The sequence below is a fragment of the Protopterus annectens genome, chromosome 6.part1, assembly GCF_019279795.1.
Source record: "Protopterus annectens isolate FY-2018-M chromosome 6.part1, PAN1.0, whole genome shotgun sequence".
Taxonomy (NCBI): domain Eukaryota; kingdom Metazoa; phylum Chordata; order Ceratodontiformes; family Protopteridae; genus Protopterus; species Protopterus annectens.
In genome coordinates this window covers 360,859,975-360,872,124 of record NC_056738.1, presented here as the reverse complement: position 1 = coordinate 360,872,124, position 12,150 = coordinate 360,859,975, and positions in this window count along the sequence as shown.

Genomic DNA, 12,150 nt, shown 5'->3' with positions numbered 1-12,150 from the left:
CAATATTCTAACCACTGTGTATGCTGCATCAATTGTAAAACTCTGATTTTACTCCTTTTATATTCTCTATGCTCTTTGTACAAAATAGCTATGTTTGTATAATTTATTTTTATTATTTTTTATAATTGTTTACTATGTATCTGGAGCTTTTCTCCTCGAGCCTCCCCTGAAAACGATCACCTTGTGTCCAGTCGGACTAACCTAGTAAACAAATGCAAAATAAATAAAAAATAAAATATACTAAGAAAATCAATCAATATACCAAGAAAAATCCAAAACATAAGGAAAAAAACACAGAAGGAAGGAAAATGTTTCCTTGATGCTGTCATGAAAATCCCACTCACTTATTCAGATATTATGGGCAATCATATAGTCAGGCACACTGGCGTCCCACTCACCAGGCTAAACAAGGAGAAGGTTACTGCCAGCTGCCTGTCGGGTGCCAGGATCTGCCGCATAACCCACGCACTCAGGTCACTCCACAACAAGTACAAATATGACTCTGTCATTGTCCATGTTGGTGTGAATGATCTGAGATGTACCTCCCTGGACTACATGAAAAGAGACATGGAAGAGCTTTCCGATCTTGTAGCCCAGGCAGATATGAACCTAGCCCTGAGTAGAATTCTGCCATCACCCAGAATGATACCGCAGTACAAGGACAAAATGATTGACTTCAGCAATTGGCTAAACTTCTGGTGTCATTCTAAGGGGATCCAATATCTGTCTGTTTGGGATGACATGGTCAACAGACCACGATGCTTTGCCAGAGATGGCCTGCACCTGTCTCCCCTGGGATTCCAGATACTGGCTAAGGCTCTTGCCACCCCTATAGTGCCTTTTTTAGACAAGGTTCAAATGACAAATTCACCACCATAACAGGAACAGGCAAGCAAAAACTGAGGGTAATGCTACTCAATGCTAGAAGTCTAAATCTCAAAATGCACTCACTCGATGCACTCCTTAAAATGGAGAACATCGATATCTGTGCAGTGACTGAGACCTGGTTCAAGGCTCCAGAGACCACCCCTGCACTACCAGGCAATAACTCATATCACACTTTTCGGCCACGTAACCTGGACCAGAACAACAAAGGTGGAGGTGTGTCCACACTCATTAAGGATATCCACACCTCCAGGCTAGTTGCTCAGCATAATGCATCCGAGGTTATCCAAGTGCAACTAACTCTGGGCAAAACTGCAATCCAAATTGTAGCTTGCTACAGATCCCCCACCATGCCCCAGGATTCCCACTCCTCTTTTCTTGATATACTGGAAAATATTAGGGTTCAACCAAACACTTTAATAATGGGCGATTTCAATTACCCCACCATTAAAGGACCACTACGGGCAAATGATGAAGAAAACATATATTTTTTATTTTGCCATGATTTACTACACCTCCCAAAGCTGCCTGCAGCAAAATAAGTACTCATTCCTAATTTTATTTTGTTTTTACTCTTGTCTGCCCTCATGGGGGCAGACATCATGATTCCTTTGGAAAGCTAAATCTGTCCCATAATGCACAGACTGTGAGACCAAATAGCCCTACCATTTGTTGTAGACTAGACTTCCATTCACTTAGAATGGACCACCTGAAAAAATGCCAAGTTTGAGAGTCTGCAGCTCATGTGTCATTGACTGGTATGTGCTGAGTTTTACAAATGCTGTTCCTACTGATGTACTACACATTCTCTGAAAGAAACTTGCAAAAGTGTCAAGAAATTACTGAGATAAAAAAGGCTTTTCACAAGGAACAGTTTTGTAAGTTTCAGTTCCTGGCTAGGTTACTCCTCCCATATCCCCTCCTTCAGTGGGCTACAGTCTCACATTTTCAGCTTTGCTAGATTCAACTATTTGAATCTGTCGAGCAGAGGCACAGAAATGATTCCCGGGGTGTATTTCCTATTTCCCATCCACTCAAAGATTTTTCTTGAAGAGTGCTAATGAGGAACTTTGCTTGACATAGATGGGTAGCTTGTTCCAGAGTATGGGAAGTCTATGGGACAGGAATCTATCCCTCTAGGATGTCCTGTTTATTGTGGTGACAAGGTTTAGGTCCCTAGAGAGTGTAGCTCGGAGGGATTGGGATTTCTTTAGGTGTAGCATGTCCAAGAACTCTGGGTTTGACATAGCTTTATATGTTAGGCAGAAATCACCTCAGAGTAAGCGATATGCAACAGAGTAAAGCTGGAGTTTTTTGAGATGGTCAGTGTAGGGCATCTGTTTGAGGCCAGTAATCCTCTTTATGAGGTACTTCTGTGGCCTTTCCAGCTGCTGCAGATGTCTTGTGAGGTACATTCCAAAAGGGGCATTGTACTCTGTAATGGGTCTAATGAGTGTCGAGTAGAGGGGAACAATGACCTTTTTTTTCCTGAATGAGAACCATTTTGTGATGAGGTGTGCCACGTAGAAGGACTTCCTGACTACTTTGGTGATGTGATTATCAAAGGAGAGACTACTGTCCACCTGGATCCCAAGGTCTCTTATCACACATTCGGTGTTAAGTAGACTGCTGCCAATGTGAAAGTTCATGGGTACAGAGTTTTTACCAAAGGGGACGACAGTGCAATTTTTGGCATTGAGCTTGAGGCCATGGCTCTGACACCAGGCATCAGTCTCAGTGAGGCCCTTCTGTAGGATATCCACATCATTCGGGGACTCGACTATGCCTCCTAGTTTGTAGTCATCTGTGAACTTCATTAGCCAGAGGCCTTCTGTGTTAGCCTATACTTCAGAGAAGTAGATACCAAACAGGAGAGGTCCCAGGACTGAACCCTGTGGTACTCTACTTGTCACTGGTTTGAAGTCAGATTTGGAGTCTGCAACTTTTACAGTGTGTGTTCTGTCAGTGAGCCAGTTGGCAACCCATCTTGTGATGTAGGTATTTATACCTAGTTTAGTGAGTTTAGCTATAATTCCAGAATGAGGGATGGTGTCAAAAGCCTTGGCGAGGTCAAGATAGACTATGTGAACCACCTTACCTTCATCTACGGCTTTGGTGACTGCCTCAAAGAAGTCGATTAGGTTCAGGAGGCATGATCTGGCTTTCACAAACCCGAACTGGGTGGGGTCCAGAGTTTGGAGGTTACCAATGTCTTTGTTTATGAGTTTCATGATTATACTTTCCATGGCCTTGCAGACCAGGCTCATCAGGCTAATAGGGCGATAGTTCTTGGGATCAGTGGTGGCTCCCCCTTTGTGGAGTGGGATAACTGTTGCTGTGCACCATTCAGTGAGCACAAAGCCTGATGTGAGGCTATGATTGAACATGGTGCTTAGGTGGGGAGCCAGTTCATTCTGATGTTCATGTAAAATGCAGCCTGGGATGTTGTCCAGTCCCATGGATGCTGTGTTTTTGGCTTGAGAGTGCAGCTTGTACCTGTGTAGTTGTGATTACAGGGACTCTGCATTCTTCTTGTATAGATATGGGCCCTTTTGGGGGTGAGGGGGGGGGGTAATGTTAGCACTGAACCTATCTGCCAGGATGCTGGCAGGATAGTTGGTTCTGTAATTTTCGTGCCATTGTGCTGTAACTCAGAGCAGATCTGGGTGTTGCCATTGAGATTCTTGACATAGCTATAGAATGCTTTGTGGTTGTCCTTAGAATCAGTGGCAATTTTGTTTCTGTAGCTAGCTTTGGAGGCTCTTATAAGGGATCTGAGCTTCTTACTGAGGCTGACCAGCTAGCTCCACCACTCATGGGATTTTACTCTCTTTTGCAACAGTTTCTTCCTTCTGTTGTACAGTTTGTTTATGGCAGGGGACCGCCAGATTGGCTTCCTTTTTTTGGAGGATAGCTTCTTGGTTCTGTTTGGGATAGCAAGATCCATGCACTTGTGTAAGTGCTTATAGAATGCATTTGTGTAGGATTCAGCAGTCGTAACTGTATTGTCCATCTGCATGGGTGTCATGAAGTTCACCACTTCTGTCGTAAGAAGCATGAAGTTGACTTTGGAGAAATTTTTTGCCATGGTGTCCTTAATGGGGGGTTGGGGCAGGATGTGGATATCTAGGGTGATTAGCTTATGGTCAGATCTGACCAATGAGGAGTTGACTTCAGGTGTGGAACACTGGTCACTCATGTTGGTAATGTCTAGGGCTAGGATATCGTTGCCCCTGGTGGGGGTGTGGATAAATTGATCCAGGGCATTGGAATTTATGAATTCCAGAAAGCTTTGAGCAAAGGAGTTGGTACATCAGTAGTTTTCCCAGTTAAATACATTTTAAGGATAATTGAGGCCAATGTGTGATAAATACATCTGCAGGAAGGCAAACAGCATAGCTGCAGAGAGGTCATCCATTGAAAAGGAGATACCTCCTACTACAAAACTAACTGACAAGCAGGAGTTCCTTGCACAAACTGACAGGGTAGAATGAGTTTTCAGATTCACACTGTTTGACCATGCCCTGATGAAAATAACCTGCACAGAGATACACACCGGGAGGTGTGGACACAGGTTTCTGCAATGGACAACTCTCACAAGTCGCAGATGAAGACATAATAGGTTAGTAACCATGGTGCATGTCTATATAGCAACTGTGTACTGCATGCTGATAGATCAAAAACAGTGCTGTGTATATTTTCCATAAGTATGTCAGGTGTGTGGGCTTACAGCAGATGTATGTGTCATGTGTAAATCAGCATAATCTGTACCACTACTTGCATGCACAACACAGGGGTTCACATGTACAATGAGTTTTCAGATTCACTCTGTTTAGCTTGTTTTGTATATTTACAGGCTGGACTCCTTTTACAGTGACACGTGTACAGAGTGGGTGAGGATAACAGGATGGTGTTAACACCTACACATGGTTTGATGATAATAACAAGACACAGAGGGAGTCACAGTCAGATGACATACAATCACTGTCTCCTTGCTGTTTAGTCCTCCACTCAGTAATCAGGGTGAAGTTACAGCATCACCTACACCTGAGCTACATGCTGTACATCATATGCACTGATAATCCCAATTAGGCAGCTCATGTGTGATTGAGAGAATTAGCTCTGCTTCCTTTGTGGCTGCAGCAGCAAAGGACAGCATTGCATCTGATGTAGCTATATCCACAACACAGCAGCCTAGCAGAGGATCCTAGTGTCTTCATGTGTTACAGCAGGTCTCCGATATGCAGACTGTGAAAGTGGCTATGGTACCGGTGGTAGAGACAGGGGTCTTGTGGCAAGGTTCAAGCAATAGATGTGCAGGGCTATCATCCTGCAAACATCTTCTGTTATTCATGCATGCTAACATGGACATGATTAGTGTGGTGTGATGTGGTGTGCAGCTTCCACGTGGATGTTACCTAACACTACCAATGCCTTGATGAGGCTAAAGAGTCCAGGGATGATGCCATGCTATATCACATGAGAACTACGGTGTCGCACATGGTTTCCATATCCATCTTCATTCAGAGAATAATAAAATAGTGAAGGTCACCATAACTCCCTGTCCTGCAATCTTGTCTATGATTGGGGCAGATATGGGGTGGCCACTGCAGGGTACACAGACTGCTATTGTAAGTCTAGGAATATCTTACTCCTTCCACTCTGTGTACTGTATGTAAAAATGTCTAATATCCCTCTGCTGAAGATAACTTTTCACTAACACTACAAGCATCATGCTTATTCTGTATGACACCACACTGTCACTTTGTGCTCATAATGAACCCATAGAGCTGGACTAGATGCCACTGGTACACCTGCATGGCTACCTGTTATGCTTGTTGCTGTCTGAGAGGTTTGGCACAGTTGCTGCTGCATGTCTCCTGGCCTCAGTTTCTGGATGATTTTAGTGTTCTGACTGTGGCAGAAGTGGCTGTAGAGGGTCTGGAAATTATTTGGATGGATAGACGACACAAAACTGTAGCAGTTCCCTGATCTGGTAACTCTCTCAACTCTAAGTAGGAAAAAAAAAAGGTTTTCCCAAAGCTGACCCCACCTAAACAGAGAGTTCCTCTAGGAGCTGAGAACAACAACAACAAAAAAACTCTTCTGAAATTGCAGCAGTCTGCTAGTGGCAAATGTAATAAGCAGACTGCTACAGCTAAAATGCTGAGACTACTTGCATTCGTTTTTGATGGTATTGCATTAATACACCATCAGCATCTGCTGATTATGCCACCTAACACCTGGAGCTGGGGCAGCTGTCTCTTTCATTGTACCCTAGGTACACCTCTGGGGAGTTCTGCATACATACTAGTTCTCACATCATGTGGTGAACTTCATGTAAAGAGTGGCAAGGGCATACCACAAAGCCACTATCAACATATCCACCCAACAGAACTATATCTTCAGCAAACCAAATGTGTTCTCTCTCATATTTCTGATTTGTGCATGAACAGTATTATACTGTTTTTCAGTTATGCTGTGTGGTTTTCTTGTAAGTATCATTGACTAGAATTTCAGTGGCTTTTCTGCACTACCTGAAACATGGTAGGAATATATGAGGTGGGGAGAGACATGTAATCACTGTCTTTCTGTCTTTGTGTGTGTGTGTGTGTGTGTGTGTGTGTGTGTGTGTGTGTGTGTGTGTGTGTGTGTGTGTGTGTGTGTGTGTGTGTCTGTGTGTGTCTGTGTGTGTGTGTGAGTCTGTCTACCAAGGAGCTGTGCAGAAACATTGGTTATCAACCCATGTGTGTTTCACAGTACCTGGCATATGATATAATGGTAGCCACTTCCTACAGACATAGAGTTGTCAGGGCCTTTTTTGCCAGATGTGTGCAAAATATATATATAGCACCCAATACTTCAGGGAGGTGGGTGATGCCATAGAAGCCACAGGTAGTGCTAGCTGTCTGTCTTGGTATACTGGACAAAGGAATGTGCTCATCCAGATGTGGAAGTAGTGCACTGAGAAATGTATTGAATATTCAGCACATTAGTGCCTGAGGCGTGCTGAGTGTGCCTCTGTTTTTGGAAAGTTCCTTTAGTAATTATGAGAAGAGCTACACACACTTTAATGTCCATCCGTACAGAAAGTTCACTCCTTCCTCCCAGTCCTGCTTGTGGTCAATAGCTGCCAGTCAATGCTTATATGATATCCTGGTACACATGAAAACAGTCTGTCAGTTGCTGGTATGTAATCCATTGGTGGTGCTCTTTTTGTACGTACAATGTGCCATCACATCATGCTTCACCATGTGACTTAGCAATAGTAAGAGTCACTAAGTGCTAGTTCATGAATGCTGCTGCTGCTGTTTTCAGCATATTTGCTTTTTTGCGGCTCTGAAAACTCCCAATTTTTTTTGCTGTTAGTATATATATATATATATATATATATATATATATATATATATATATATATATACTAAAAATTGCAAAATGCTTGTATGTGGCCTTTTCATATGCACAGCATACTGTGTTTTACACAAGCCAACTATATATAACATCCATAATGTGTACAGCCACATACTGAATGATGAAAAAATAAGAGACAAAAGTTCCTCCAGAACTGATGAAAACCCTTTAGGGGGTTAAATTACTATATGACAAAATTAGTTGCAAAATAAGAAAAAACATTTTTTTCACTTATCTGGTACCTAAGACTGCTGATCACAAGTGACTACTTTCAGACGCAATCAACACAGCAAATTCAACTGTGATGTTTTTGGGATCAGAAACTCATAGAGTCCATAACCGTAGCAAAAAGCAAAGAACGGACAAGGCTGAAATTCATCAAATAGTAAATTAAGATGTATTAATGTAGACAAACACATATGCCATGTATGAAACAGAATTTTGCAAAATAAGCATAATTTCAACACACACACACACACACACACACACACACACACACATATATATATATATATATATATATATATATATATATATATATATAAAATGGAAAAGCAAAATAAATAAAAGGAACCAATTATATAATAATAATAGAAGGCAAAGTGAAATATATGACTAGGAAAGACAGAGAAATAATGCTAGAAGCACTTACATTTAAAATAAAGAATTCTACTCTTTGATTGGTTATAAAATGAATAAAAGAGAATTTAAAGTGCAAGAGAAGCTAAGACAGATTATTTAAATAGTAAACACTGAGTTACTGTGGTACCCTTTTTATATGCACACTTTTCAAACGTAGAAAAAAACTGAGAAGAACTAGTAGTGAATACATGCAGACATATGTCATACTATGAAAAAGGTATATGATATTAGTATGCATTTGTGATAGGTAATTGGTCATATTGAAACCTAATGGAACTACGGAGAAATAAGTCTGAATGGAATTATATATTTGCACTGCAACAGACAGGATAAATATTGAATACAAACCTCATCCTACCTAGTCAAATATAGTGAAGAGCTTTCATATCTCAGCTATCTCTGCAAAAACGTAGGGGAAATTAAAAAAAAAGAATAGCTTTGTGTGAAACAGTACTTAACAGGATCACATTTTTTTAACTTTTCTACCGTCATAGAATATGGCACTTAAATACAAAAACAGTCTCTCTGCCATTAGTACATCACAACAAGCAATGAAGTGTGCAACTGTTTCCAATTTGGTTTAACAAACCTACATTTGTTTGTTTCTCCCACATGTTCAATGGACTTTGTAAACCAGTGTGTACTTAGCCCACTATCTTGGGCCACCAATATTAACCTTTCATCTCTTGGTTTGAATTTGCCTTTCCTTAAACATTCCTGCGTTCATTCCTGATCAACATGAGGTTCTCCCAGAAGTCTTCTATACTTGCAACTAGACTTATGCATTTTCCACATTTCTTGCCTTCTCATCTGGTCCTTCACCTTATATATTCAGTTGCTGCCTGATTTTTATCTACTTCTGGTTTGATTTCAATTCCTTCTTGATGCTGATATGCTTCTGCTAATTTAAGCAGAGAAGTTGTCTTAGATTTATTCGCCTCATGTTTCAAAACTTTCACTACCTTTGGGACTGTCAGCAGAAATGTGTGGAGTCCCATGATTGCAGATCTATACATGGAACTAATTTCAAGGAGGCCCATCCCTCCTTCGGAATGGGGAATATATAATCTTGGAAAGCACTGATTTTTATAAATCATTTGGTGAACATGAAGCATCCTTCTTGTTTTCCTATCTAATCTATCCAACATGTTTTGGGGCCAGTCAATCACTCCAAAACTGTAAGTTAGGACAGGAAGAGCAAATTGGTTTATAGCTTGTATTTTGTTCCTAGATGTCAAAAGTGTTTTCAGGATTAATTTAAGTCTTCTAAAGTATTCATTACTACGTTTTATTTGCATTTGTTCATGTTTTATTGTTGATTCTTCATCAATTCCCAAATATTTATACACTACCTCTTGCTCAAGTTCTTTTAAATCACATTCTTGTCCCAAACTGATGTTTTCCTGTTGCTGCAGTTTTCCTGCTTTAAAGGTTACATTTGCACATTTATCAAGACCAAATGAAATTCTTATATCATCTGAAAAAGTTTTGACAACCTGCAGTTGTGCTTTCAGTTCCTTATCTGATGAGCTATACAGTTTTAAATCATCGACAAAGAGAAGATGAGAAGCCTTTACGCTGTTGTTTTCTAAGAGCCAAATTATAACCATGGCCTAAGCTGTTACATAGACAGCTTCATGGGTTAAGGGCAAGGCAGAATAGCAACAGTGACAGAGAGTCACCCTGGAATATCCCCCTTTGAATTTTCATCCCTGGGATAATAATTTATCCTTTATCTTGTCTTAATTGCAAAGTGGTCTGCCACTGTTTCATGGTCACTGTAATGAAATCGATCAGTGCTGGGTTTATCTTTTACATTTTTAAACACTCTTTTATCCATGAATGTGGGATACTATCAAATGCTTTTTTTGTAGTCAGTCAATGCATTACTTAGATTATTCCCCTTTTTTACAGTTCTCCACTATGACTTTATTTAACACCAAATGATCCTTTGTTCCATATGACTTTCTTTTATTACCCTTTTGTTCTACTGCCATAATTGAGTTTTCTTCTAAATGACTATAAACTCTGTCAGCATCAATTCCCAAGTAGAGTTTATACGTCGGCAGAAGGCAAGTTATTGGTCTATAATTTTTAGGGTAGCTTGCTGGTTTACTCTTAAGTAGGAGCATTGTTTTTCCTGTTGTTAGCCAGGTTGGAGTCTGTTTGGGGTGCACATTTAAATAGTTCTTACTCATGGCAAAATCTTCGAGCAAAAATATTAATACTTTTAGCCAAAAGTTAGGTACTGTATCTGGGCCCAGAGTTTTCCAATTAGAGGCTTTTCTTAACTTTGTTTCAATCTCTCTGGTTGTTACTTCATCCCCATTACATATCCTGTACCTTTAAGCTTCTTATTCTTTATTTTACTTCTTTTATCCATATAGCATCCTTGTTCTGTTCCACAGGATCTTCATAGATACTTCTCGAAAATGTATCTATTTCTTCTTTTTTTGGCAGTCTTTCAATTTTTTTTACCTTATTTCCCAATTCTATATTAAACCTTTTTGGGTCATCAATAAATTGCCAGCCACTGGGGATGCACAAACCAGTGCATTTCTTTGTGTCGGTCCCAAGCCCGGATAAATGGGGAGGGTTGCATCAGGAAGGGCATCCGGCGTAAAACTTCACCAAATATTTTCATGCAGTCACCAGTTAATATTTCCCTACTGGATCGGTTGAGGCCCGGGTTAACAACGACCGCCACCAGTACTGTTAGCCAACAGGATGCTGGTGGAAATTGGGCTACTGTTGGCCGAAGGAGGAGAAGAGGTGGAAGGCATGGCCGAAGGCAGGAAGAGAAGAGAAAGGCTAGGACTGTGGTAGTGAGGGTCGGAACTTTGAATGTTGGCAGTATGACTGGTATAGGGAGAGAGCTAGCTGATATGATGGACAGAAGGAAGGTTGGTATATTGTGTGTGCAAGAGACCAGATGGAAGGGGAGTAAGGCTAGGTGTATCGGAGGTGGGTTCAAATTGTTTTATCATGGTGTGGATGGGAGGAGAAATGGCGTAGGAGTTATTCTGAAGGAACAGTATGTGAAGAGTGTTTTGGAGGTTAAAAGGGTGTCGGATAGTGTGATGCTTATGAAGCTGGAAATTGATGGTGTAATGATTAATGTTGTTATTGCATATGCTCCACAAGTTGGGTGTGCAATGGATGAGAAAGAAAAATTTTGGAGTGAATTGGATGAAGTGGTGATGACTGTACCCAAGGGTGAGAGAGTGGTGATTGGAGCAGATTTAAATGGGAATGTTGGTGAAGGGAACAGTGGGGATGAGGAAGTGATGGGTAGGTATGGTGTTAAACAAAGGAATACAGAAGGTCAGATGGTAGTGGATTTTGCGAAAAGGATGGATATGGCTGTGGTGAATACGTATTTTAACAAGAGGGAGGAGCATAGGGTGACATACAAGAGTGGAGGAAGATGCACACAGGTGGATTATATCTTATGTAGGAGGGCCAGTTTGAAGGAGATTGGAGACTGTAAAGTGGTGGCCGGAGAAAGTGTAGTTAGGCAGCATAGGATGGTGGTTTGTAGGATGACGTTGGTGATCAAGAAGAGGAGGAGGAGTGTGAGGGCAGCACCAAGGATCAAATGGTGGAAATTGAAAAAGGGTAATTGTGAGGTGGAGTTCAGGGATGAGTTAAGACAGGCACTGGGAAGAGTTACCAAATAGCTGGGTAACTACAGCAGAGCTAGTAAGGGAGACTGCTAGAAAGGTGCTTGGTATCACATCGGGACAGAGGAAGGACAATGAGGAGACATGGTGGTGGAATGAGGAAGTACAGAAGAGTATACAGGTAAAGAGGTTGGCAAAGAAGAAGTGGGATTGTCAGAGAGAGGAAGAAAGTAGACAGGAGTATAAGGAGATGAGGTGCATGGCAAAGAGAGAGGTGGTGAAGGCTAAGGATAAGGCATATGAAGAGTTGTATGAAAGGTTGGACACTAAGGAGGGAGAAATGGACCTGTACCGATTGGCTAGACAGAGGGACCAAGCTAGGAAAGATGTGCAGCAGGTAAAGGTGATAAAGGATAATGAGGGAAACATACTCACAAGCGAGGAGAGTGTGTTGAGGAGATGGAAAGAGTACTTTGAGGGGTTGATGAATGAAGAGAATGAGAGGGAGAGAAGGCTGGATGATGTAGGGATAGTGAATCAAGAAATACAATGGATTAGCAAGGAGGAAGTAAGGATAGCTATGAAGAGA